A 23,840-nucleotide genomic window follows, 5' to 3' on the forward strand; every position below is an offset into this window, starting at 1 on the left:
AGAAACTCCTGCCACTGCTGTTCCACTGTCTATCCTGCGAGGCTCATCACCTAATCAATTCTGGCCAGCTCCTCCCTCATGTGTCTGTAGTTGCCTTTATTCAACTGTAATACCATAATACCTGATACCAGCTTTTTCCTCTCAAATTGCAGGGTAAATTCTATCATATTATGGTCACTTCCTCCTCAGGGTTCCTTCACCTTAAGCCCCTTTATCAAATCTGCCTCATTATACATCAGTAAATCTAAAATTGCCTGTTCCCTAGTGGGCACCACCACAAGCTGCTCCAAAAAGCCATCTCGTAGACATTCCACAAATTCCTTTTCTTGGGATCCACTACCAACCTGATTTTCCCAGTCTACCTGCATATTGACATCCCCCATGATCACTGTAACCTTGCCTTTCTTACACGCCTTTTTTATCTCCTGGTGTATCTTGTGCCCCACATCCTGACTACTGTTCGGAGGCCTGCACATAACTCCCATTATGTTTCCTTTTTTTACCTTTGTGGTTCCTCAACTCTACCCACACAGATTCTACATCATCTGACCCTACGTCGTTTCTTGCTATCGGTTTAATTTCATTTCTTACTAACAAAGCAACCCCACCCCCTCTGCCAAGCTGCCTATCTTTTCGATAGGATGTATATCCTTGGATATTTAGCTCCCAGTCATGATCCCCTTGCAGCCCTGTCTCCCTGATGCCCACCACATCATATCTGCCAATTTCAATCTGCGCCACAAGCTGATTTACCTTATTTCGTATACTGCGTGCATTCAGATACAACACCTTCAGTCCTGTATTTCCCGTCCCCCTTCTCACTGTCGTCCCTTTATCTGAGGTGCTTGAAGTTAGATTCCTAGCCCTTTCCAAACACTCTGTCCTATTTTGTGTTCTGGAGACTTTAATAGCCTCTCCTGGGCTCTCCTTTCTTTTCAGTTCGTTCATGGTATGTTGCCTGCCCAGCGCCAGTGAAGTTGAATCAATCCCCCACACGCTAACCTGCTGCTTTGTTTCCCATTAGTCATACTTCTTGGAGTTTTACCCTTCCCTTCCCCCCCACTTTCTATTTTTAAGTCCTGTAGACCATCATATTTACCCTTTTCGCTAGAACATTGGTCCCAGATCGGTTCAGGTGGAGACCATCCCAACGATACAGATGCCTCCTGTTCCAATACTGATGCCAATGCCCCACGAAATGGAACCCCTCTTTCCCGCACCACTCCTTTAGCCACGTGTTTACTTCCCTTATTCTTGCGTCCCTATGCCAATTTGCACGTGGCTTGGGTAGTAATCCAGAGATTATAACCCTTGAGGACCTGTTCTTTAATTTAGTTCCTAGTTCCAGATAATCCCTAAACAGGTCCTCTTTCCTAGTCTTACCTATGTTATTTGTCCCGACGTGGACCGCAACAACTGGATTTTCCCCCTCCCTCTCCAATATCCTTTCAAGCCGGTCAGAGATGTCCCTCACACTGGCGCTGGGCAGGCAACATACCATGCAGGTCTCTCGATCCTGCTTACAAAGGATGCTATCAATTCCCCTAATTATAGAATCCCCTACAACTACCACTTGTCTTTTTGCTCCCCCCTCTTGAATGGCCTCCTGTGCCACGGTTCCGTGGTCAGCTGGCTCATCCTCCCTACAGCCTTGCTCCTCATCCACACAGGGAGCGAGTACTTTTTTTTTGAAAACTATACTTTATTAATAAAATATCTGGAAGAACATTCCAAACCATTTCAAAATAACCATCACATAAGTACAATCAGATTCAATTTTTACACATGTATCACAAGGTACATCATTACAATCAATGAATATTAAAAACATTTCAATCTGGTTAATGCAGACAATCAGGCAATGGTATTGGAGTCATCAACATACATCATGTTGCACCCTGAGGTGCTTCAGTACTTTTATAATACATTGAGTATTCACTGCATACATTCATTTTGAGCTGTACAGCCCGAGGGGCTCTCAACAGTTCCTAGTCCGTCGATGCACTGTGGCAGAAAGGGCATTCCCCATTGCTCCTTTGTGACAGCTGCCCCATGCTTTATTGCATCCCTCAGCACGCAATCCTGGACCTTGGAATGTGCCAGTCTGCAACACTCGGTCGGGGACAACTCCTTGTGCTGGAAGACCAACAAGTTTCGGGCAGACCAAAGAGCGTCTTTCACCAAGTTGATGATCTTCCAGCTGCAGCTGATGTTTGTCTCGGTGTGTGTCCCTGGGAACAGCCCGTAGAGCACAGAGTCCTATGTCACAGAACTGCTCGGGATGAACCTTGACAGACACCACTGCATCTCTCTCCAGACCTTCTTTGCAAAGTCACAATCTACAAGGAGGTGAACAACGGTCTATTCCCCACCACAGCCACCTCAAGAGCAACGTGCAGAGGGGGTGGGACTCCTGGCATGTTGGAAGAATCTGACGGGGAGGGCCTTTCTCACCACCAGCCAAGCTACGTCTTGGCGCTTGTTGGAAAGTTCTGGCGATGAGGCATTCTGCCAAATGACTTTGACAGTCTGCTCGGGGAACCACCCCACAGGATCCACCCTCTCCTTTTGCCGCAGGGCCTCTAAGACGTTACGTGCTGACCACTGCCTGATGGACTTGTGGTCAAAAGTGTTTCTCTGCATAAACTTTTCACGAGGGACAGGTGGTACGGCACGGTCCAACTACTTGGAGCGTTCCGCGGCAGCGTGGCCAGACCCATCCTTCGCAACACCGGGAGCAGGTAGAACCTCAGCACGTAGTGACACTTGGTGTTTGCGTACCGAGGGTCTACGCACAGCTTGATGCAGCCACACACAAAGGTGGCCATCAGTATGAGGGTGATAAAATCAAAAAACTGCAGATGCTGGAAATCCAAAACAAAAAGAAAAATACCTGGAAAAGCTCAGCAGGTCTGGCAGCATCTGCGGAGAGGAGTATGAGGGCGATGTTGTGCACGTTTTTCCCCCTTTATCTAGAGGCTTGTACATCGCATCCCTGCAGACACAATCCATTTTCGACCTCCAGATAAAGGAAAAGATGGCTCGGGTGATCGCCATCGCGCAGGAGTCTGGAATGGGACAGACCTGCGTCACGTACAGCAACAGCGAGAGTGCCTCACAACTGATGCCCAGGTTCTTACCCGCAATAGAGAGGGAGCATCGCTCCCACATGCCCAGTTTTCTTTGCACCATAGACACTCTCTCTTTCCAGTTTCTAACACATGCCCCAGTCCCTCCGAACAATATCCCCAGCACCTTCAGGCCATCAGCCCTGATAGTGAAGGGGACAAAGGATTGTTCAGCCCTGTTCCCAAAGAACACGGCCTTCACACAGGGAGCAAGTACCTCGTACCTGTTGGACGAGGTCAATAGCTGAGGCTCCTCTGTTCCTGAACACAGGATCCCTCTACCTGCCTCACTTGCAGTCACACCCTGCTGACGATGACCACTGACCGAATTTGAGTTACTTAATCTACCGGGTTTGACAGCCTCCTGAAACAAAGCGTCCAGGTAACTCTCCCCCTCCCGGATGTGCTGCAGCGTCCGGAGCTCGGACTCCAGGTCATCAATTCTGCGCCGGAATTCCTCCAGCAACCAATACTTGCTGCAGATGTGGTCGCTGCGGCTCGCAATGGGATCTGCCGGCTCCCACATCATACAGCTACAGCACATCACTTGTCCAGCCATCTCGATTTAGTTAATTAATTTATTAATTAGCTTTGCAGTGTTTTATTTTCAAATTTGGTGCAGATTTCCTACCAACCAAACAGATCACATCTTTCCTGTAACGTCACTTTTTCAGTTTTGGCTTCAGTTACTCTGTGCCCCGAGGTCACAGCTCCGGTGCTCCTCCCTCCGAGTCTGCTCCCTGGAGCAGGGGGCAGGGAGCACAGTTACATAACAGAAAGCACAGTTACTCAACAGAGAGCACAGTAACATGACAGAGAACACAATTACACAACAGAGAGCACAGTTAAACAACAGGGGCCACAGTTACACAATAGGGGCGCAGTTACATGACAGAGGGCACAGTCACACAGCAGAGAGCATAGTTACACAACGGGGTGCATAGCTACACAACAGAAAGCACAGTTACACAACAGGAGTCATATTTACAAACAGGGGACATCTCTGTGCAGCAAGAAACAGCTTTACATAAGTGATCAGTCTCTCCATCTCAGTGTCTTGCTAATTTGCTCGGCATCTTTCTCTGTCACCTTGTGTATCCTGACAGTCTCTTGCTGCTTTTCTGTCTGTGTTTTTCTGTCTGTTTCTGGCGTGACACAGTGAAAATATGTAGCTAAGTTGATCCTCCCAACACATGTATTCGAGCCCAAAAAACACAAAGCAAGTGATTACTTATTTCCCTAACACACAAGACTGATATTCACCACCCAGTTACCTTATATAGCAGAGTGGCGCAGCGGGAGCGTGCTGGGCCCATAACCCAGAGGTCGATGGATCGAAACCATCCTCTGCTATTTATGGTCTGAGTAAAAGAAACATTGGCAGCTACGATAAATTTATCTTTATGGTTTACAGCATTGGATTTCCGTTTCCCATAAACACTTAAATCTGCAACAAACCTCTCAAATTCCTTTTATTCACACCGGGACACTATCGGCAAATGCTGCAAACACACACCAGCAGAGACTTTCTGTCAGCCCATTTCTCGCGAAGAGTTGGCAAAGTCTGAATGTTTTTTTCTCGTTCAATATCACTCCAAAATTATCTGAATCGGAAATTTCTGAGATGGAAACAATATAGTGAAGTTTATATTTATTAGTACGTCTAATCTATATGATACCCTGCAGTAATTCATCATTCTAATTTGGACAACAGCTTCCTCACTGTGACATGTAGCATCGAAAAGAACAAAAGTGCCCTCATGGTGAAGACAGGATCATGTCAAAAACAGTTAATCATTATTAGGACAGATATCGACATTCCTGCTTAATTGCAGGTTTTAAACGTGGTATTCAGTTCCATAATCACCATGAACAGAGAAAGTGAAGTTTCCTTCCTTCGGCCTTGCATCAGATACATATTGTACTAAAAACTCCTTTGAGTGTCTCTGATTGTTTCCTTTTGCCTGTTAGTAGCTGTTTGGAAGTTAATGTGTTCAGCTTCCTGCTCATTCTGCCCTTATTTTCCTTAACTAAGGTGAAAGTTGTAACGTTTCTGTGACGTTTCTTTGCCTCTAATGCATTGTGGTCACTCATTGTTAGATGCTAATTTACTGTTAGAAGATTAATTCTCTCTCGTTACATATTACTGAATCTAGTATAACCCTTTCTTTTGTGGTTTCCAAATCAGGGTGGAGGCAGAAGAGATTAAATGACAAAACAGTTGATGGTGCAAGGCTCAGATAAATGGACAAGTAACAAAACCAAAGATGTGTTTAAAGGAGGAATGAATGACGATGAACAGCTGCCATGCAAAATCAAGAGAAAAATGTGAAATAAAGCAAAACATCCAATATAAATGATACACAATGGGGATTGAGATTACCCCCTCAAATTGTTATACTCAGTATTGAGGTTGGAAGGGTTGAAGGTGCTCAATTGAAAGATGAGATACCGTTCCTCGAGCTTACATTGAGATTAATAAGAACACTGCAAGATGCCGAAGACAGAATGGTCAGTGTGAGCACAAGATGGAAACTTAAAATGACATGTGTTCGGAAACTCGGTGTCATGCTTGCAGAGTGAACAGAGCTTCCTCAAAGCAATCACTCAATCATTTCAATGTAGAGCAGATCACATTGTGAGCAGTGAATACGGGGTACTAAATTGAAGAAAGTACACTTAAATCACTGTTTCACCTGGAATAATTGTTTTGGTGAGGAGAGATAATATCCCATACCAACACTGCTAACTTATCTTCCTTTTAACGTCAACTGATTTTCTCTCCTCTCTGCGGTTGACAGGGCCCCCAGCCATTTTTGTTCCTTTTAACGACCTCTGCTCCCACCAATTCCCTCTCTCCCAGGATTCCGATAGTCTTCCCCTTGTCTTCATCTTCCTCCCCACCACCCTCCACATTGAATGGATCATCCTTTGTCATTTCTTTAGAAGGCAGCGAGTTGCTGTGACCTTGAATGCTCTGCCGCAAAGGATGGTGGAAGCAGATTCAATAGAAACTTTCAAAAGTGAAACGAACAACTACAGAAGGTAAAATATTTTAGGGCTATTCAAAAGGATAAGAGAAGTGGAGTTGATTTGTAACAAAAGGGTTTGCATAAAAAGGTTGAGCACAAATGCTTGCCACTGCGTTGAAGTTTATAGCGAAATGGCAGACATCGCTTCCCAGAATGCGGTGGGTGATATAAAACGGCCTAGCTCTACAAGAGGGGCCGCACTGCGCAGGCGCAGAAATAGGCACGTCCTCCACCGGAAATCCTTTCTGCGCCGAGCATGCGCGGTACAGCTCCAGGAAGCTGAGCGTGGTCGAGCGCATCCTCAGTAACACCGAGTCTCAGCGGCTATCAGAGCCCGAATCAGAGCCGCTGGGTCCCGCGGACGTGCGGCGAGGGACCCGGGGGACTTCACCATGAAGCCGATGTGCACCATCCTAGCCGCCGCTTCCCGGTTTCTTCTCCCGTTTGCACCGAGTCTTTGATGCGGTAACAGAGAGGGTTGGGGAGGGTGATGCTGTTCATGTGGTTTACATGGATTTCCAAAAGGCATTTGATAAAGTCTCACACAACAGACTTGTCAACAAAGTTACAGCTCATGGAATAAAAGGGACAGAGCAACATGGATATGGGATTGGCTGAGTGATTAGAACAGAGGGTAGTGGTGAATGGTTGTTTTTCAGACTGGAGGAAAGTTTATAGTGGAGTTACCCAGGGGTCGGTGTGAGGACCCCTGCTCTTAAATGTTATATGTTAATGACCGAGACCTGTGTGTACGGGACACCGTTTCAAAATTTGTGGATGAAACTTGGAGGTATTCTGAATTGTGAGGAGGATAGTGTTAAACTTCTAAAGGACAGAGGCAGGTTGGTGCAATAGGCAGGCAAGTAGCAGTGGTAAAAGTTCGACCTCAGAATGCCCGGGGAAGTCAGTGCATTTGATAGAGCGGTTTCTGGGATGCAGGGAATTGTGGGATCTGCAGCCACCATGAGCAGATGTTAGTAAGTGTTTTATTGCAGGCTGAATGTCAGTGACTCGAAATGTGAACTCTTTTTCTTTCTCCACAGATGCTGCCTGATGTGCTGTGTATTTCCAGCATTTTCTCTCTTTATTTCAGATTTCCAGTATCCACATGATTTTGTCAGTGAATTATTGCAGGTGTCGCTCACAAAACCGAGGCCGGAAACACAAACTGAGAAATGAACAACCCTTGGAATCAGAATGGATGTTGGACGTGGAAGTCGTTCCTCGCTTACTTTGAAGGTATGTTCCTGTTGGCTGACTTTGAACTGGAGAGTAGAGAGAGGAGAAGCTGATGAGTTTAACCACGAGCACTTTTGAGAACAGTAGGGCCCAACCATTTCTGATCAAATGTTATTAACTGTTTCCTGTACAGTAACAGAGACTGATAGGAAGTAAATTTCACATTCGTATACAATAGTAGAGAGTGACAGACAGAGTTAATTCCACCCACAAACATATACTGTAAGAGAGATTGACAGAGCATTAATTCATTGAATCAAAGAATGATTACAGCACAGAAGGAGGCCTTTCTGCCCATTATGTCTATGCTGGCCTTCTGAAGGAGCAGTTCACCTCGTGCCACTTCACCACCTTTTCCACATAGCCCTGCACATTTTTCCTTTTTTGATAATCAATTCCCTCTTGAATGCTTCGATTGACCCTGCCTCCCCAAATTCCCGGGCACTTTTCCTAGCCACTCGCTGCATGAACAAGGTTTTTCCTCATGATGTCATTGGTTATTTTGCCAATTACCTTAAATATGTGCAATCTCTTTCTCCACCTTTCCACCAATGGGGAAAAAAAGTCTTCCTGTCTACCCTGTCCACACTCACAGCAACAGAGACTGACTGACAAAAATTTAATTCCACATACATGCAGTAATTCAGATTGTTAGACTCTTTATTCACACTCACATACAGAAATAGACATTGACAGGAAGATAATTCCACAATCTCACGCAGCAACCAAAACTAACAGAAATTTAATTTCACACTCACTCACAGTCACTGATTCTGACAGAGAGTGAATACCACACTCGGCATAACTGAGACTGACAGGTACAGAATTAATTCCACATTCATGTCCAGTAACAGAGGTTGACATGTAAGATGTGAATTCCACACCCACAGAAAGCACCAGGGACTAAACGATTGAGATTTAATTCCTCACTCCATAACAGAGACTGAGAGTTAATGTCACACTCATATACAGTAACACAGATTGACAGATGGTGAGTGTGAAATTAACTTTCTTGAAGTAACAAAGCCCGAAAGAGTTATTTCCATGGTCCGATACAGTAACTGTAACTGACATAGTTAATTCTATATTCACCTACAGAATCAGGTTATCATACAAAGAGTTAATTTCACACTCACCTACAGTAACCGTCACGATTGGATAGAAAGCTAAATCTGCACTTACACACGTGACAGAGATTGATAGATTGAAAGTTAATTCACAGTCACAATAACAGACTAACCAATGGAGGGTTAATTTCACACTCTCAGAAACAGAGGCTGAGAATTTATTTGTTTATCCCTTACTCACATACAGTAACATTATCAGACAAATATGAGAGTGTGGAACTAACTCTCTTTGTTTCTGTCAGTCTCTGTTATTGTAGGTTAATTCCTCACTGAAACATTAATGGAAATTGACAGGTCCTTAATTCCACCCACAGATACCTGAACAAAGACTGGGAAAGAGAATTCCACACTCACAGTAACCGAGACTGACCAATAGAGAGTTAATTCCACACACTCATAGAGTAACAGAGACTGACGTAAGGAGTTAATTCCACACTCAGATACAGTAACAGAGACTGACCGATAGAGAGTTAATTCCACACTCATATACAGTAACAGAAATTGACTTGAGTTAATTCCACATTCTCATACAGCAAGAGGCTGACAGAGTGAATTCCACAAACATTTACAGTAAAGGTTGTCCGAGAGTTAGTTCCACTCTCATAACCGGAACAGAGATTTAAATTACACATTCACATATAATAACTGATGAATCAGTGCTCCTACATGTTGAACATCACTTGGAGGAAGGGCTGAGGGTGGCAAGGGTGCAGAATGTTTTCTGGGTGGGGTACTTCAATGTCCATCACCACGAATGGCTCGGTAGCACCACTACTGACCGAGCTGGCTGAGCCCTAAATGACATAGCTGCTAGACTGGGCCTGTGGCAGGTGGTGAGGGAACCAAGAAGAGGGAAAAACATACTTGACCTCATCCTCACCAACCTGCCTGCTGCAGATGCATCTGTCCATGACAGTATTGGTAGGAGTGACCACCGCACAGTCATTGTGGAGATGAAGTCCCGCCTTCACATTGAGGATACCCTCCATCGTGTTGTGTGACACTACCACCGTGCTAAACGGGATAGATTTCAAACAGATCTAGCAACATAAGACTGAGCATCCATGAGGATGCTTCAGCAGCAGTAAAATTGTGCTCGAACACAATCTGTAACCTCATGGCCTGGCATATCCCCCACTCTACCATTACCATCAAGCCAGGGGATCAACCCTGGTTCAATAAAGAGTGCAGGAGGGCATGCCAGGAGCAGCACCGGACATACATAAAAATGAGGTATCAACCTGGTGAAGCTATAAAACAGGACTACTTGGATGCCAAACAGCATAATCGGCAAGTGGTAGAGAGCGCTAAGCGATCCCACAACCAACGGATCAGATTTAAGCTCTGCAGTCCTGCCACATCCAATCGTGAATGATGGTGAACAATCAAACAACTCAGTGGAGGAGGTGGCTCCACAAATATCCCCATCCTCAATGATGGAGGAGTCCAGCACAGCAGTGCAAAAGATAAGGCTGATGCATTCGCAACAATCTTCAGCCAGAAGTGCCAAGTGGATGATCCATCTGGGCCACCTCCACAGATGCCAGTTTTCAGCCAATTCGATTCACTCCATGTGATATCGAGAAACAGCTGAAGGCACTGGATACTGCAGAGGCTATGGACTCTGACAACGTTCCAGCAATGGTACTGAAGACTTGTGCTCCAGAACTTGCCGCACCCCTAGCCAAACTGTTCCAGTACAGCTACAGCACTGGCATCTACCCAGGCATGTGGAGAATTGCCCAGGTATGCCCTGTACACAAAAAGCAGGACGAATCCAACCCAGCCAATTACCGCCCCATCTGTCTACTCTCCATCATCAGTAAAGTAATGGAAGGGGTCATCAACAGTGCTATCAAGCGGCACTTGTTTAGTTTAACCTGCTCACTGGTGCCCAGTTTGGGTTCCGCCAGGGCCACTCAGCTCTTGACCTCGTTGCAGTCTTGGTTTAAGCATGGACAAAAGAGCTGAACTCCCAAGGTGAGGTGAGAGTTACTGTCCTTGACATAAAGGCAGCATTTGACCGAGTGTGGCACCAAGGAGCCCGAGCAAAACTGGAGTCAATGGGAATCGGGGGGAAACTCTCCGCTGGCTGGAGTCGTACCTAGCACAAAGGAAGATGGTTGTGGTTGTTGGAGGTCAGTCATCTCATCGCAAGGACATGACAGCAGGGGTTCCTCAGGGTAGTGTCCTAGGCCCAACCATCTTCAGCTGCTTCATCAATGACCTTCCTTTCATCATAAGGTCAGAAGTGGGGATGTTCGCTGAAAATTCTACAATGTTCAGCACCATTCGCAACTCCTCAGATACTGAGGCCGTCCATGTCCAAATGCAGCAAGACCTGGACAATACCCAGGCTTTGGCTGACATGTGGCGAGTAAAATTTGCGTCACACAAGTGTCAGGCAGTGACCATCTTCAACAAGAGAGAATCCAACCATTGCCCATTGATTTTCAATGGCTTTACCATCACTGAATCCCCTACTATCAACATCCTGGGAATTACCATTGACCAGAAACTGAACTGGACTGGCCGTATAAATACTGTTGTTACGAGAGCAGGTCAGAGGCTAAGAATCATAGAACCATGGAAAAGTTACAGCACAGAAGGAGGCCATTTGGCCCTCTGTCCATGTCAGCTTGAGGATACCCAGGTGCCCTTTCTAATCCCACCTTCCTGCACCCGGCCAATAGCCCTGCAGCTTACAGCACTTAAGGTGCAGATCCAGGTACTTTTTGAAAGAGTTTAGAGTTTCTGCCTCTACCACCAACTTGGGCAGCGAATTCCAGACACCCACTACCCTCTGCCCAAAAAAGTTCTTCCTCATGTTCCCCCTACACCTTCTGTCACTTATCTTGCTTCTATGTCCCCTGGTTCTAAATTTCTCCACCAAGGTAAACAATTTTATCCTGTCCACTCTATCTATTCCCCTCATAATGTTGTACACCTCAATCAAGTCACCTCTCAGCCTTCTTTGTTCTAAGGAAAATAACCCCACCCTATCCAATCTCTCCTCGTAGCTACACTTTTCTAACCCTGGCAACATTCTTGTAAACCTCCTCTGCACTCTCTCCAGAGCTATTACATCCTTCTTGTAATGTGGTGACCAGAACTGCACACACTACTCCAGTTGTGGCCTCACCAGTGTTTTATACAATTCCAAAATTATATCCTTACTTTTATATTCTATACCTCTGCCAATGAAGGAGAGCATTCCATATGCCTTCTTTACAACCTTGTCTACTTGAACTGCTGCCTTCAGGGACCTGTGTACTTGTACGCCAATATTTCTCACTTCATCTACCCCTCTTAGTATATTCCCATTTATTGTGTAATCCCTGTAACTGTATGACCTCACACTTCTCTATGTTAAAATCCATCTGCCACTTTACCGCCCACTCCTCCAACCCATCTATATCGTTTTGGAGATTATGGCTATCCTCTACACTATCCACTACTCGGCCAATCTTTGTGTCATCTGCAAATTTCCCAATCGTGCCCCCCACATTCACGTCCACATCGTTAATGTTTAACACAAACAGCAAGGGTCCCAACACCGAGCCCTGTGGAACACCACTTGAGGCAACATTCCATTCGCAAGGGCATCCATCGACCATTATCCTTTGTTTCCTGTTACAAAGCCAACATTTTATCCAGTTTGCCACATTGCCCTGAATCCCATGGGCTTTTACTTTCCTGACCAGTCTGCCATGTGGGACCTTGTCAAATGCCTTGCTAAAATCCATGTACACAACATCCACTGCACCACCTTCATCAACCCTTCTTGTCACTTCCTCAAAGAATTCAATCAAATTTGTGAGGCAAGACCTTCCTTTAACAAATCCATGCTGACCATCCCTGACTAGTCCACGCCTTTCCACATGACAGTTAATCCTATCTTTCAGGATTGAATCCTATCTCTCAGGATGCGACGAGTAACTCGCCTCCTGACTCCCCAAAGCCTGTCCACCACCTACAAGGTACAAGTCAGGAGTGTGATGGAATACTCCCCACTTGTCTGGATGAGTGCAGCTCCTACAACACTAAAGAAGCTGGACACCATCCAGGACAAAGCAGTCCATTTGATTGGCACCACATCCACAAATATTCACTCCCTCCACCACTGATGCACAGTAGCAGTGGTGTGTACCATCTACAAGATGCACTGCAGGAATTCACCAAGGCTCCTTAGACAACATCTTCCAAACCCATGACCACTACCACCTAGAAGGACAAGGGCAGCACCTGGAAGTTCCCCTCCAAGTCACTCACCATGCTGACTTGGAAACATATTGTTGTTCCTTCACTGTCGCTGGGTCAAAATCCTGAAACTCCCTTCCTAACAGCACTGTGGGTGTACTTACACTTCATGGACTGCAGCATTTCAGGAAGGCAGCTCACCACCACCTTCTCAAGGGCAATTAGGGATGGGCAATAAATGCTGGCCCAACCAGCGAAGCCCACATCCTGTGAATGAATAAAAAAGAAACTGATGAACAGAGGATCAATTCCATACTCACACGCAGTATCAGACTGAGTTAATTCCTGAAATACAGCAACAGAGACTGACAGACAGAGGGTCAATCCCACACTGACAAATTAAAAATATAAGAAAGAGAAGCAGGAGGAGGCCATTCAGCCCATCGGGCCAGCTTTGCCATTCAATAAGACCATGGCTGGATCTGATTGTGGCCTCAAACCCACTCTCCCACCTGCCCTATAACCCTTGACTCTCCTGTAGATGAAAAATCTGTCGAACTCAGCGTGAATATATGCAATGACTCAGCCTCCACTGCTCTCTGAGGTGGAGAATTACAAAGATGAAGGACCCTCTGAGAGAAGAAATTCCTTCTCATCTCCATCATAAATGGGAGATGTTTATTTTTAAACTGTGTCCACTTGTTCTAGTTTCCCAACAAATGGAAACATTCCTCTCAACATCTACCCTGTCAAACCCCCGTCAGAATCTTATATGTTTCAACAGGATCTCTCATTCTGTGAACCTCCAATGGGGATCGGGCTTTCCTGCCGAAACATTCCCCATAAGACAGCTCCTTCATCCCAGGAATCAGTCTGGTCAAACTTCCCTGAACTATCCCCAATGCAAATATATCCCTCTTTAAATACAGAGACTCCAACATAACACAGGACTCTCGGTGTAGTCTCACCAATGCTGTGTCGCTGCAGCAAGACTTTCCTACTTTTATACCCCCCCCCCCCCCCCCCCCCGGAATAAAGGCCAACATTCCATTTCCCTTCCTAATTACTCGCTGCAGCTGCACATTAACTTCTTGTGATTCATGTACAAGGAGATCTTGATCCCTCTGTACTGCAACATTCTGCAGTCTCTCTCCACAGTATTGAAGGAGGCCATTCGGCCTATCGAGTCAGCACTGGCTCTTTGAAAGAGCTTTCTACCCAGTCCCACTCTCCTCCCTTTTCCCTGTAACCTTGCACGTTCTTTTCTTTCAGGTAGCAATTCAATTTCCTTTTGAATATCTCGAGCAAACCTGCCTCCACCACCCTTTCAGGAAGTTTGTTCCAGACTCCAACCACCCTCTGGGTGAAAAAACTTTTCCTCACATCACATCTACTCTTTTGGCCAATTATTTTGAATCTGTGCCCTCGAGTTCTTGATGTTCTCTTGAGTGGGAACAGGTTCTTATTTTTTACCCTCTCCATACCCCGCAGGATCTTGAACACCTCTATCAAGTCTCCTCTCAGCCTCTTTTTTCCAGGGAAAAGATCCCAATCTCTCCAACCTGTCCTCATAGCTACAATTTTTTATCCCTGGAATCATTGTTGTCAATCTTCGCTGTACTCTCTCCAATTCCTTCACATCCTTCATCAAGTGTGGCACCCATAACTGGACACAGTACTCCAGATGAAGCCAAAAGAGTGTCTTATACAAGTTCAGCATGACCTCCTTACTCTTACACACAGTGTCCCTATTAATAAAGCTTAAGTTACTATATGCTTTATTACCTGCTCTCTCAACATGCCCCACCATTTTCAATGACCTATGTACATATACACTGAGGTCCCTCTGTTCCTGCACCTCCTTTAGAGGCTGTCCCTTTATTTTGTACTGTCACACCATATATTTCCTGTCAAAATGAATCACCTCACACTCCTCTGCATTGAACTTCATCTGCCACTTGCCTGCCCAATCCACCAACATGTCTAAAACAAAAACAAAATACCGGAAAAATTCAGCAGGTCTGGCAGCATCTGCGGAGAGGAACACAGTTAACGTTTCGAGTCCGAATGACCCTTCAACAGAACTAAGTAACAATAGAAGAGAGGTGAAATATAAACTGGTTTAAGGGGGGGGTGGGACAAGTAGAGTTGGATAGAGGGCCAGTGATAGGTGGAGATAACCAAAAGATGTCACAGACAAAAGGACAAAGAGCTGTTGAAGGTGGGGATATTATCTAAGGAATGTGCTAATTAAGGGGAGAAAGCAGGACGAGCAAGGTACAGATAGCCCTAGTGGGGGTGGGGTGGGGTGAAGGAATCAAAAAAGGCTAAAAGGTAGAGATAAAACAATGGATGGAAATACATTTAAAAATAATGGAAATAGGTGGGAAAAGAAAAATCTATATAAATTATTGGAAAAAAAAGGGGGGGGGGAATTGGAAAGGGGGTGTGGATGGAGGAGAGAGTTCATGATCTAAAATTGTTGAACTCAATATTCAGTCCAGAAGGCTGTAAAGTGCCTAGTCGGAAGATGAGGTGCTGTTCCTCCAGTTTGCGTTGAGCTTCACTGGAACGATGCAGCAGGCCAAGGATGTGCATGTGGGCATGAGAACAGGGTGGAGTGTTGAAATAGCAAGCGACAGGTAGGTCTGGGTAATGCTTGCGGACAGACCGAAGGTGTTCTGCAAAGTGGTCACCCAGTCTGCATTTGGTCTCTCCAATGTAGAGGAAACCGCATTGGGAGCAACGAATGCAGTAGACTAAATTGAGGGAAGTGCAAGTGAAATGCTGCTTCACTTGAAAGGAGTGTTTGGGCCCTTGGACGGTGAGGAGAGGGGAAGTAAAGGGGCAAGTGTTGCACCTTGTGCGGTTTCACGGGAAGGTGCCGTGGGAGGGGGTTGAGGTATAGGGGGTGATGGAGGAGTGGACCAGGGTGTCCCGGAGATAACGATCCCTGCGGAATGCCGCCAGGGGTGGTGAAGGGAAGACGTGTTTGGTGGTGGCATCATGCTGGAGTTGGCGGAAATTGCAGAGGATGATCCTTTGAATGCGGAGGCTGGTAGGGTGATAAGTGAGGACAAGGGGGGCCCTATCATGGTTCTGGGAGGGAGAAGGTGTGAGGGCGGATGCACGGGAGATGGGCCGGACACGGTTGAGGGCCCTGTCAACCACCGTGGGTGGAAAACCTCGGTTAAGGAAGAAGGAGGACATGTCAGAGGAACTGTTTTCGAAAGTGGCATCATCAGAACAGAAACGACGGAGGTGAAGGAACTGAGAGAATGGGATGGAGTCCTTACAGGAAGCGGGGTGTGGGGAGCTGTAGTCGAGGTAGCTGTGGGAGTCGGTAGGCTTGTCATGGATATTGGTGAACAGTTTATCACCAGAAATTGAGACAGAGAGGACAAGGAAGGGAAGGGAAGAGTCAGAGATGGACCATGTGAAAACGATGGAGGGGTGGAAATTGGAAGCAAAATTAATAAATTTTTCCAGGTCCAGACGAGAGCATGAAGCAGCACCGAAATAATCATCGATGTACTGAAGAAAGAGTTGTGGGAGGGGGCCGGAGTAGGACTGGAACAAGGAATGTTCCACATACCCCATAAAGAGACAGGCAGAGCTGGGGCCCATGCGGGTACCCAAAGCCACATCTTTTATTTGGAGGATGTGGGAGGAGTTTAAGGAGAAATTGTTCAGTGTGAGAACAAGTTCAGCCAGACGGAGGAGAGTAGTGGTGGATGGGGATTGTTACATCCGTGATTCCTCTGACACCCTACATCATATCAACAATTTCCAGTTCCCTGGCCCCAACCGCTTCCTCTTCACCATGGGCGTGCAATCCCCCTACAACTCCATCCCTCAACAGGATGGTCTGATGGTTCTCCGCTTCTTCCTCGAACAGAGGCCCAAACAATCCCCATCCACCACTACTCTCCTCCGTCTGGCTGAACTTGTTCTCACACTGAACAATTTCTCCTTAAACTCCTCTCACTTCCTCCAAATAAAAGGTGTGGCTATGGGTACCCGCATGGGCCCCAGCTATGCCTGTCTCTTTATGGGGTATGTGGAACATTCCTTGTTCCAGTCCTACTCCGGCCCCCTCCCACAACTCTTTCTCCGGTACACCGATGATTACTTTGGTGCTGCTTCATGCTCTCGTCTGGACCTGGAAAAATTTATTAATTTTGCTTCCAATTTCCACCACTGCATCATTTTCACATCGTCCATCTCTGACACTTCCCTTCTCTTCCTTGTCCTCTCTGTCTCAACTTCTGGTGATAGACTGTCCACCGATATCCATGTCAAGCCTACCGACTCCCACAGCTACCTCGACTACAGCTCCTCACACCCCGCTTCCTGTAAGGACTCCATCCCATTCTCTCAGTTCCTTCGCCTCCGTCGTATCTGTTCTGATGATGCCACATTCAAAAACAGTTCCTCTGACATGACTTCCTTTTTCCTTAACCGAGGTTTTCCACCCACGGTGGTTGACAGGGCCCTCAACCGTGTCCGGCCCATCTCCCGCGCATCCGCCCTCACACCTTCCTCTCCCTCCCAGAACCATGATAGTGTACCCCTTATCCTCACTTATCATCCCACCAGCCTCCGCATTCAAAGGATCATCCTCTGCCATTTCCGCCAATTCCAGCATGATGCCACCACCAAACACATCGTCCCTTCACACCCCCTGGCGGCATTCCGCAGGGATCGTTCCCTCCGGGACACCCTGGTCCACTCCTCCATCACCCCCTACAGCTCAACCCCCTCCCACGGCACCTTCCCATGCAACTGCAGAAGGTGCAACACCTGTCCCTTTACTTCCCCTCTCCTCACCGTCCAAAGGCCCAAACACTCCTTTCAAGTGAAGCAGCATTTCACTTGCACTTCCCTCAATTTAGTCCACTGCATTCGTTACTCCCAATGCGGTTTCCTCTACATTGGACAGACCAAACGCAGACTGGGTGATCGCTTTGCAGAATACCTTCGGTCTGTCCACAAGCATTACCCAGACCTCCCTGTCGCTTGCCATTTCAACACTCCACCCTGTTCTCATGCCCACATGTCCGTACTTGGCCTGCTGCATTGTTCCAGTGAAGCTCAACGCAAACTGGGGGAACAGCACCTCATCTACCGACTAGGCACTTCACAGCCTTCCTGACTGAATATTGAGTTCAACAATTTTGGATCATGAACTCTCTCCTCTATCCACACCCCCTTTCCAATCCCCCCCCCCTTTTTTTTTCCAATAATTTATATAGATTTTTCTTTTCCCACCTATTTCCATTATTTTTAAATGTATTTCCATCCATTGTTTTATCTCTACCTTTTAGCCTTTTTTGATTCCTTCACCCCACCCCACCCCCACTAGGGCTATCTGTACTTTGCTTGTCCTGTCTTCTACCCTTAATTAGCACATTCCTTAGATAATATCCCCACCTTCAACACCTCTTTGCCCTTTTGTCTGTGACATCTTTTGGTTATCTCCACCTACCACTGGCCCTCTATCCACCCCCCCTTAAACCAGCTTATATTTCACCTCTCTTCTATTGTTACTTAGTTCTGTTGAAGGGTCATTCGGACTCGAAACGTTAACTATGTTCCTCTCCGCAGATGCTGCCAGACCTGCTGAGTTTTCCCAGGTATTTTTGTTTTTGTTTTGGATTTCCAGCATCCGCAGTTTTTTGCTTTCACCAACATGTTTATGTCCTTTTGAAGCTCAAGACTATCCCGATTGCAATTGACACTATTTCCAATCTTTGTATCACCTGCAAATTTTGAGATTATACCCTGCACACCACAATCTAGGTCATTCATATGAATAATGTTTTGTTTTTCTCTTCTTCCCATCAAATTTTCCCACATTGTATTCCATCTGCCAAATGTTTGCCCACTGATTTAACCTTTCTATATCCTCTTGCAGACTCTTTGTGTCCCCCTCACAATCTGCTTTTCCACCTATTTATGTATTGTCTGAAAATTTGGTGATGCTCCCTCCAATCATCAGAGTCATTAATATAGATTGTAAATAGCTGAGAACCCAGCACTGATCCCTGTGACTCTCTACTAGCTGCAGTTTGATAACTTGAAAGTGACCCACTTCCATAGAGTAACAGAGACTGACGGACGGAGAATTAATTACATTCACCTTATTATAGATTGACAGAGAGTGAATTCCACACTCATACAGCAACAGATTTACAGAGTGTTAATGCCACACTAAAATACTAAAGCATAGAGAATGAATTCACTCTCAGACAAAGTAACAGAGACGGGCGTATATAGAGTTAATTCCACACTCTCGTCCAATAACAGTGACCTGGTTCACACTTGAAGAATTCATCTGACATGCATCATGCTTCATTGCTTCATTATATTTTCTATTTTCCTCATCATTCATGGAGCCCTGGCTTTGGTTCCCCTCCCTTTCTGTATTCTGTATTCCTCTTAGATTCCTTCTTCATCTACTCCTATTTTATATGGTCCTACTTTCTTCTCTAGCCATTCCTCTTTTCCACGTACGTATACTGGCGCCCAGTCTCCTGCCAGTTTAGTTCAAACCCTCCCCAACCATATGAGAGACCCTCCCCATGAGGACATTGGTCCCAGTCTTGTTAAGGTGCAACCTCTTCCATTTGAATAGGTGCCTTCTGTCCCAGAACTGGTCCCAATGTCCCAAGAATCTGAATCCTTCCCCCCTGCATTGGCCTCAAGCCACAGTTGATGTTCCTTATCTTCACATTTCTGTTCTCACCAGCACGTGGCACTGGCAGTAATTCAGAGATTACTACCTTCGAGGTCCCACTTTTTAACTACCTCCCTTGCTGCTGCAATTCTGACGGAGGGACCTCAATACCTGTCCTCCCTGTGTCGTTAACACTGACGTGTACCACAACCTCTGGCTCACTCCCTTCCCCCTGCAGAATATTCTGTACCCTCCCCGTGATGTCCTTTACCCTGGTACCAAGGAGACAACACACCATCTGGGACTCACGGTGAAGGTTACAGAAATGCCTGTCTGTCCCCCTGACTATGAAATCTCCAATAATGACTGCATTTCTACTCTTTGCTGTTCCCCCCTGTGCAGTTTCTTGCCCATTGATGCCATGGTCTGGACTGCACTCCTTCAGGGTGTCACCATTCCCAGCAGTCTCCAATGCTGAATACCGGTTTGACAGTGGCACACACCCCGAACACTCCTTCATTTCTTGCCTCTTCCTACTCTTCCGGATTGCCACTCATCTACCATCTTGAACTCTCTCTTTCCTTTTTGTGTGTTCCCTTCCTGTAACATACGACCCAGGAAGCTGTCATCCTCCCTGATTCTCCACAGTGACTCCAGCTGCCCCTCAAGCACGGAAACCCTGAGCTCGAACTCAAGCAGCTGGAGACACTTCCTGCACATGTGGCCCCCAAGTCACATGAAGTGTCCTGAGGCTCCCACATGGGGCAGGAACTGCAAACAACAGGTCTCAGCTGCCCATCCATGATCGAAAACAAACCTCTAATCCCTCTTTTAGAATCCAGTTTGTACCTTGTTTAAATTATTAATTTTATGTTTTGCCTCTTGACCTGCTCTGCACTAATACTCTTATTGCACTTATCCTTACTGTTGTACTTACCCTGATTGAAATGTTTAATTTTCCAGCTCCTAGTTTAAATCAAAGCCCTAATTTAGAGAAATCTGCACAAACCAACCAGCTCCCTTCTTTCCCCTGATATCATGCTTTGACTATTTATTATAAACATGGCCGGTTTGCTCCAACCCCTCCCTCACAGCTCTTTATCCCCCCCGCACCGTCGTCGCTGTCACTCTTCTCTCCCTCTCTCTCTCGCTGCTGTTCTGCCGCTGCTTTTTAACCATTGTCCAGCCTCGCTCAGGCTCGTCCACAATCCCAAGTTTCTGACTGTTTAGGAAATTCTCTGATCTTTCTTTGCTCCAAGATGGGTGACCTCACAATTCCGCATGTAGACCACCATCGGCCACAGTTTTGTTTACTCACTGAATCTGTCAATGAGCCTTTGAAACTTGCTGCTCCCACCTACATTACTAACCATGTCACCCAACCTAGTGTAATCAGCAAACTTGGATATAGGCTGGAAGTTATTAAAATTTAAAATAAAACTTCAGGGAATGGAAATAGAACAGCCGGCTGACCTGACAGAGCATCAGATCTGTCTCAACCGCAACCCCCCACTCTGAAAAACAACCGCTCGCCACCACTTTATCCTTTCTGTCCCTTATTCAATTTTGTATCCATGCTGCCACTGTCCTTTAATCCCATTTGCTTGAATTTTACTGACAAGTCAATTATGTGGGAGTTTTTCAAACGCCTTTGTAAGAGCGGAAACATATCATTAACCTTACTATCCTACTCTGAAACTTTACCAAGAAATATATTAAATATTTTTGGAGAGGATTTAAACTAGATTGGCAGGGGGATGGGAACCTGAGGGCGGATTCAGATCGGACAAATTCAGAGCAGGGAGCGGGAGACAGAAAATTAGCGGGTGACTGAAAGACAGAAGAAGCAAAGGTTAAAATGTTTAAACACAGGAATTTGGCAAAGTTAAAAGGTATTTATTTCAATGCAAGGAGTAAAGCAAAGAAAGCCGATGAGCTGAGGGCACAGATGGACACGTGGTAGCATGATGATATTGCTATGACGGAAACTTGGGTTAAAGAGGTGCAAAAATGGCAGCTCAACATCCCTGGATAAAGGGTTTTCAGGCAGGATATAGAGGGGGGCTGAAAAAGTAGGGGTGCAGCATTATTTGTCGAAGAATCAATTACAGCTGTGAGGAGGGATGATATATCAAATGGTTCATCAAATGCGGCTAGATAGTTTGAGCTCAGAAATAAAAAGGCAGCAGCCACACTACTCAGAGTGTACGAGAGAACCCCAAACAGTGAGAGGGAGATAGAAGAGTAAATGTGGGTGCAAATTTCTGAGTACAAAAACGTTGGGGGAAAATAGTTTGGTACTTCAATTACCCTAATATCAACTGGGGTACGAACAGTGTAACAGGCACAGAATTCTTGAACTGCATTCAGGAGAACTTTTTTGGCCAGCACGTAAGCCCAATGAGAGGGAGTGAAATTCTAGATTTAGTCTCAGGAAATGAAGCTACATTGTTCCTACACTGTTTCACTTTTGTTCAAGTTGTTTAGAGTCAAATGAAGAGAATAAACTGTCGGAGGGAATTTCCTTCATTGATGGAAACACCAACAAGCGCCAGTTGTCAATCACTCAGCCCCATCAGACCCACCCACACTGACGAGAGCTTCCTGCATCCAGCACTGGCCCTGTCGCACTCACCAGCTGCTCACCCAGACCCCACTCTCCCAAACACTGAACTTGGCTACCCAACCCAGACTCGTCCCCTCCACACTGACAGATACAACACGGTCACACTCTGCTTCAGTGAGATGAATGTCGCGAGCGGTTTCTTTTGAAGAAATTGTGGCTGATTGAGGCACGTTGAAATTCCTGATTATTTGTAGTGAATCAGTCACAAACCCCTTGGGATTTTCGTGGAGTGATACCTAACATCCCTCTTTGTGAAAGGCTGTTTAAGAAAAATGATAATCTCTTTCGGTGAAGCAGGTTGTGAGGAGAATTCCTTGAAACGTTTACGCGCTTTCACGTTAACAACATGTAAACAATTGACACTTTTATTCACAAATGAATTTAAACCAAATGTCCACCCCGATGTTAGCCCAGAATATTCAGCATTTTAAACGGAGTGGGAAAGAGTTTAAACACACATCTTCAGTGAGTTGTCGAAAAACAAGGTTAAGCAACTGATTGTTGCAGCGTTCATGCAGTCACCTGTTTTTATCTCTTCCTCTTATGAAGTTTGAATCCTCTCGCTGACCCAGTGATTTTTTTTTCTTGTTCTTTGTCTTGTTCTTCCAAAATCTCGATGTCAGTGTTCTGAGCTTCAACTATTAAATAGAAAAGCGCCCATCTCTTCCAGTAGAAACGCACGAGGGAGTTTCTCAGTGTGAGTGGCCAATTTCCACAAATCTCTTCTTTAGTCAAAGAAACGAAACTCTCCTTGCATTGAAAGAGTAGAAGATAATCTATTGCGCAAGGATGGACAATTTGAGCCAGCAATTCGGAAGTACTCACCTGAACCAAGCCATATTTTGCACAGGTCAGCTCAAAAACTTCGAAATTGGAATAAGGCTCTGCTGGGATTTGAACCCAGGATCTCCTGTTTACTAGACAGGCGCTTTAACCAACTAAGCCACAGAGCCAAGATCAATTCAGAAGTACTTTAATCACAGATCCAAACTTGAGGAGTTCCCAGAAAACAGGATTTAGTCATTGTTTTTTCCAGTATTTATACAGTCACCTGCTTTAATCTCTCTTCCTCTTATTCCCCGGGATGATGTTTGAATTCTGTCACTGACCCAGTGATTTTTTCACTTGGTCTTCCAAAATCTCGATGTCAGTGTTCAATTGTGAAATAGAATTGCGCCCATCTCTTCCGGTATCAAGAGTCTCTCTGTGTGAGTGGCCTCTTCCCCCAAATATCTTCCTCAGTCGCAGAAACAAAACTCTGTTCTTGTGTTAAAATCTTTGCAGCTGTTCAATGATACAGGGAAAGACTATTTTAAACTACAATTCTAGAACAAAGACAGATTTCGCCCTGTTATGATGGAAGTGCGTAATCGCACAGATCAGTTTCAACAAAATAAGGCGCAGCTGGGACGATGAACCCAGGAGCTCCTCTCCACAAGGCAAGTGCTTTATCAGCTAAACCAGTGAGACTAATGATGCTCAGTTGAGCACATGGAAATACTGGAAATAATTCGCAGATCTGGCAGTATCTGCGAAACGAGGAATAGTTTACATTTCAGACAGCGACCTTTCACCAGAACGACCTGAAACGTGAATCTGTTTCTCTCCCCACAGATGCTGTCAGATCTGCTGAATATTTCCTGCATTTTCTGTTTTTGTTTCAGATTTCCAGCATCCGCAGTATTTTGCTTTTGGACCAAAGGACAATGTGTTGCCTTTCCTGCACTGAGGGTTATTGCAGGTCTCTCTGGCTGTGATTATCGTTGATTATCCATCTCTGGGCTCTTTATGATTCCGTGAGTTTGCCGT

At 45.7% G+C, this 23,840-nt stretch overlaps 2 non-coding genes across 2 annotated transcripts; one reads left to right on the forward strand and one right to left on the reverse strand.

Moving 5' to 3' along the window:
- The first annotated feature begins 4,409 nt into the window (after positions 1–4,409).
- On the forward strand, positions 4,410–4,481 carry trnam-cau (transfer RNA methionine (anticodon CAU)). The gene has a single exon. It is a non-coding gene; the product is annotated as a tRNA-Met (tRNA).
- An 18,429-nt stretch (positions 4,482–22,910) lies between these two features.
- trnat-agu (transfer RNA threonine (anticodon AGU)) lies at positions 22,911–22,984 on the reverse strand. The gene has a single exon. It is a non-coding gene; the product is annotated as a tRNA-Thr (tRNA).
- Positions 22,985–23,840: the final 856 nt, after the last annotated feature.

Source organism: Cetorhinus maximus, chromosome 31 (genome assembly GCF_964194155.1).
Source record: "Cetorhinus maximus chromosome 31, sCetMax3.hap1.1, whole genome shotgun sequence".
Taxonomy (NCBI): domain Eukaryota; kingdom Metazoa; phylum Chordata; class Chondrichthyes; order Lamniformes; family Cetorhinidae; genus Cetorhinus; species Cetorhinus maximus.